Consider the following 6,171-nt stretch of genomic DNA (forward strand, 5'->3'; position numbering starts at 1 on the left):
AAGGGCCTTTCAGCAAATGATGCGTTTTAATCAAGGGGCTGACATAATCAGATTTAACTTGTAAAGAAAATTACTCTGCCTATAATTTGAAAAATGGATTGGACGAGGATAACACTGTAATCTGATGTGGGGGCTAGAACTGTGTCTGTCACATTTTTTAAATCTCTAGACCTTGGAATGTAGTGCCTAACTAACATTTATTAATTACAACAAGTAAACAAAGCTAAGCCTATAAAATACTGAGGTTTTGAGAAATGCTCTTGGACATATGGGGCTTTGTTAAATAGAATTATCAAAGCATTTTCCATTTTAAGCATCTAATAAGAGTAATTAACAATAGAAAGAAAAATGGTTATCTGTGAGCTTCGTATAAACTAAACCCATTTGTGGGCACGTGGGTGGCTCATTAAATTAAGTGTGGAACTCTTGATTTGGGCTCAGATTATAATCTCACGGTGGTGAGATTGAGCCCCCTGTTGGGCTCAGCACTCAGCGGGGTGTCCGCTTGATATTGTCTCCCTCTCCCTCTGACCTCTGCCCCCCACCTTGCGCTCTCTTAAATAAATAAATAAATCTTAAACACACACACACATACACACTAAACCCATTTGTTCCTTTATTTGCTCATTCAGCAACCTTTGTGGAGTGCCAGGCAAGATGTCTCTGCCTTCATGGGGCTTGTATTTTAGTGTGGGAGGCAACACAGAAACAATTACAATAATGTGTAGTGGCCATGTTTGATGCTAACCTGGCATCCGCACCTCCTCCTTTTTTCCATCAGAATCTGGTCCTTGCTCAGGTATCCACTACTCCTGTGCAGCCCATGTATCCCTAGCTTGTAGTTGGCTTTCTCTGTGGTTCTTTCCAGCTTTTAGAGGCAACCATTCACACATCTGAAGCAACTGTTCAGATGCTTCTGGCTGGCAAACAATACTGAGCTGTAATTTTAAGCACCAGCCACAAAGGGGCACAAGCAGCTCAATGAAATTTACCAGGTTGGTCAGAGTACACTCAACACTGTAACTCTCGAGTGCCTCCACCTGAAAAAGTAGGAAACCATTGGGAGATTTTCTTCTAAGTTATAGAAAACACAAGAATATTCCGAGAGATATGTGGTCTAGAGGAAGGGATAGTTTTCAAGCTGTTTAACCTTAAGATGACAATAATAATTAAAAGTGTCTCCAAAAAAAAATAGTGTCTCAAGAAACAACATATTTTTGTCAAAGAAGGAATTTAAGCCAAACTTTGAGGTTCTCAGAACTTACCAATTTCTACTTAAAATATATAATCTCTACAGTTAAAAAGTGAGGACAAGAAAAGAAGCCACTTTGTTTACTTGTGATGTGTATTTATATTTACATTTATAAATTGTATTTTGTTTTTTTTAAATATTTTATTTATTTATTTATTCATTTGAGAGAGCAAGAATGAAAGAGAGAGAGAGCACATGAGAGGGGGGAGGGTCAGAGGGAGAAGCAGACTCCCTGCTGAACAGGGAGCCCGAAGCGGGACTCATCCCGGTACTCCAGGATCATGACCTGAGCCGAAGGCAGTCGCTTAACCAACTGAGCCACCCAGGTGCCCCTATAAATTGTATTTTGAAATAACCAGAGCATGAATTTGTATCGGATGGAAGTATATGTTTGGCATGATTGGCAATAGAATTGTGTACCAGCAATTTCTAAATTACTGAAAAGGTTCAGTTCAGAATATTAGCAGTCTCATTGAGTCAGGCCAGTATGCTTGCTTCTTTTTAAATGATTTTATTTATTTATTTGACAGAGAGAAACACAGCAAGAGAGGGGACACAAGCAAGGGGAGTGAGAGCGGGAGAAGCAGGCTTCCCATGGAGCAGGGAGCCCAATGCGGGCCTCGATCCCAGGACCCTGAGATCATGACCTGAGCCAAAGGCAGACACTTAACGACTGAGCCACCCAGGTGCCCCGGTATGCTTGCTTCTTAAAACTAGATGTCAGTAGTGATATGGAGCTGGAAATTCTAGTTACTTGTCCACTTAAACTAGGCTTGAATGACTACATGTTTCCATTTTCTTGAGAAATAAATCAGTATAGTGATGGAAAAGGCTCTTAACAGAGAAATTGTTTTGTTCTGGTGAAATAATTTGGTTGAGAACTCTTATGGGATATAAGATCTGTGATTTTGGAGAGCTTTTCGATAGCTATGGATGCTCCAATGGGAAGTTTGTGAGGACATAGATACTGAGGATTATAGCATTCAGTACCACTTGCTTGAGTGCTTTCTCCTATTGGCCACCCACTCCAGCTTGGTAAGGTGTCATTTTAAATATTACCATTCCTCTATACAACTTTCTAAGTACTTCCTACATGCATCATTAACTATTACAATTACATATTTATTTATCATTATTAAAGCTGTCAGCCCTAGGGTAGTAAAGATCGATCTGCCTTGCTCACCCTTCATTATATTCTGTGTCCAGAATAACACCTAGAACATGGTGGATATAAAATAAATGACCAACCCTCCAAATGCCAGCTCTCTTATGCCTTCATTTTCAATAAATCTTTTTTTTTTCTTTTGTACACACCTCCAATTCTTTGAACCTCCATCTGCTGCCAACTTCCCAACTCCATTTGCATAAGTGTCCCTCCCTTGAATCATTTAGACTAAATTCTAATCTTGTCTGTAAGGGTGAAACTCCATGAGGCTGGATAAAGAAGAGCTGCTGAGGAAAGAACATTTACAGAGGAGCTGTAATGCAGAAAATTCACCGCCATCCTGGGTCCATCTATCAGGCCTCTCTTGGTCTCTCCATCCCCCCTACTTCTAGCTCCCTCATACCCCTACCTTCCATCATCACCAGCTTTGGACTCCATATTGAGCATCTAAACTCTTCTTTTACCAGCATCTATTTTATTGTCTTATATCCTTATATTTCCACAGCATCATCACAGAACACCAACCTTCAAGTAAACTTCTGGAAAACTTCTCTGAGCCACCTAGATTTTGTGCAAATTCATAGTTATCAACTTCATTCTCAGGACTACCTGTCAGTTCCTTTTCTTTTCTGGCTTCAGCTTCCTCCCATATCTTTTTATCACTATAAATAAACTTTCCTCAGTCTACGTCTGGTTCTAGTTTGAGTTGTTCATAGTATTTCCTTATTAGTCTTTAGTGTGTGTAGCTCTGTACTGATCTTCCTCTTATTCCTGATATGGGTTATTATGTATTCTCTTTTTTTCTTCATCAGTCTCGCTAGAGATTTATCAATTTTATTTATATTTTTTCTAAGAATCAGCTTTGGTTGATTTTTCTCAATTATTTTTCACTGCTCAATTTCATTGATTTCTACTCTTTATTATTTCCTGCCTTCTGCTTGTTTGGGTTTAATTTGTTCTTCAGTTTCTTAATATGGAAATTTAGATTGCTGATTTAAGATCTTTAATCTTTTCTAAGTATTTATAATAGCTGCATCCACAAATTTTAACACAACATATTTTCATCATATATATATATATATATATTTTTTTTTTCCCTTGAGACTTCCTCTTCTTTGACCCAACAGTTATTGTGGAAGGCAGAATAATGTCCCTCTTCTTCCTCTCCTGGCCTGTCATTACTGGAAACTGTGAATGTGTTAGGTTACATGACAAAGGGGAATTAAGGTTGCAGATGGCATTAAAGTTGCTAATCATCTGACCTTAAAATAGTGAGATTATGCTGGATTATCCAGGTGGGCCCAGTGTAATCACAATGATCCTTATAAGTGGGACCCAGAAGCAGAAAAGGAGATGTGATAACAAAAACAAGGTGAGAGTGATGTGCTCCAGCATTGCCAGTTTTAAAGATATAGGAAGGGAATCATGAACTAAGGTATGCAGATGGCCGCTGGAAGCTGGAAAAGGCAAGTGGGGTTATATGTTATATGTCTTACCTATGGAACTGTAAGATAATAAATGTATTTTCTTTTAAGCCATTAAAATTGTGGCAACTTGTTATAGCAGCAGTATAAAACTAATAGTTACTTATAAATGTTTCATTTAATTTCCAAATATTTGAAGATTTGCCATATGTCTTTCTGCTTTGGATTTATAATTTCTTATAGCTTGTATGATGTTTATTTAAATTTGTTTAATTTGTCTCATGGTCAAGAATCTGGTCTTAGTGAACATTCTATGTGTATTTGAAAACAATGTGCATTCTGTTGTTGGGACAAGTTTTTTTTATAAATGTCAGTTAGGTCAAGTGAATTGATAGCGTTATTCAGATCTTCTCCATATTGATTTTCTATCTAATACTTCTGTGATGAAGTCTCCAACTCCAGTTGTAGATTTGTGTATTTCTCTTTTCAGCTCTATCAGTTTTTGTTTCATCTATTTTGAAGCTCTGTTATTAGATGCATATACATTGACAACTATTACATCTTCTTGGAGAAATGACCCCTCTACTATTATGTAATACTCATCATTATTCCCGATATTCCTTGTTTTGAAGTTTACTTTGTCTGATATTAATATAGTTGCTGTAGGGGTGCCTGACTGGCTCAGTTGGTAGAGCGTGCAACTCTTGATCTGAGATTTTGAGTTTGAGCCCCACATTGGGTGTAAAGAATAATTAAAAAATAAAATCTTATATCTATTTATATATATAGCTGTTTTAACACTTTTTTAACACTCTTGATTATTGTTTGTATGGTATATCTTTTTCTTTCTACTTTTATTTTCTTTTTTAAGATTTTATTTATTTATTTGACAGAGAGAGAGAGAGCACAAGCAGGGGAGTAGCAGGCAGAGGGAGAGGAAGAAGCAGACTCCCTAGTGAGCAGAGAGCTCTATCCCAGGACCCTGGATCATGACCTGAGCCAAAGGCAGAAGCTTAACAGACTGAGCCACACAGGCGTCCTTATCTTTCTACTTTTAATCTATGTTTTTGGGTTTCTTAGAAATGGTATAAAGTTGAATTTTGTTTTGTTTTGTTTTAAATCTAGTCTGACAACCTCTGGCTTTTAATTGGTATTCTTGTCTTAATTAAACCCACAACAGGTATTCTCAGTAAATGACTCTGCTGAAATCACTAAAAGCTAGGTTAACAGGTATATTCTTGCTCAACTTCCAACTCTCTCACCTAATAATAAAAGGAATAGCTACAATTATTCAGTCTTTTTCATGTACCACACTTTTGTTTACATGTATTTACTAATTTAATTCCAGTAACAATGCTATGAGGTGGGTACTATTAGTTTCAGCCCCAGTTTACAGAGAAGAAAAACCAAGGTAGAGAGAGGTTAAATAACTTGACTAAATCACATTAGGAAACGTTAGAGCCAACTTCCAAATGCAAACAGTATGGCTCCAGATATTAATCTCACATTATATAACCTATCTTTATTTTTTTAAGATTTTATTTATTTATTTGACAGAGAGAAAGCATAAGCAGGGGGAGGGGCAGTGGGAGAGGGAAAAGTAGACTCCCTGCTGAGCAGGGAGCCCAACACAGGGCTCAATCCCAGGACGGATCAGGACCTGAGCCAAAGGCAGACACTTAACTGACTGAGTCAGCCACGCGCCCCATGACCTGTCTATCTTTAAAGTTGAGTCTTCCATTTCAAATTCATGTTTTAAATAAGATGTCTTCATGCATTGTCTCCACTTTTTCAGTAAAAAAAAAAAAAAAAACACTACATCTGTTTCCAAAGCACTCTTCATGTATGATTAAAAATGATCTTTATCTTGCAAAATCCAGTAGAAATGTCTTAATTTATCTGTCTGGCTTCTTCTACTGCATTTGACTTTATTAACCACTCCTATCTAAACTGTATTAGGTATCTCTTTTCTGTGCTCCCATAATGCCCTATATATATTCTTTTTCTTTTTTTTTAATTATTAAGGACTTTTTCTTGTTGTTTTTAACATATAATGTAATATTGGTTTCAGGAATAGAATTTAGTGATTCATCACTTACATATAACACCCAGGGCTCATCATAACAATTGCTCTCCTTAATACCCATCACCCATTTAGCCCACCCCCCACCCACCTCCCTCCATCAACCCTCAGTTTCTTCTCTATCCGTAAGAGCCTCTTAGGGTTAGAAAAAAAGAAAAAAGAGTCTCTTATGGTTTGCCTCCCCCTCTCTCCTCTCTCTTTTTTTTTTTCTTTTCCACATGTTCTGTTTTGTTCCTGAATTCCACAT

This window comes from Zalophus californianus, chromosome 9 (genome assembly GCF_009762305.2).
Source record: "Zalophus californianus isolate mZalCal1 chromosome 9, mZalCal1.pri.v2, whole genome shotgun sequence".
Lineage (NCBI taxonomy): Eukaryota > Metazoa > Chordata > Mammalia > Carnivora > Otariidae > Zalophus > Zalophus californianus.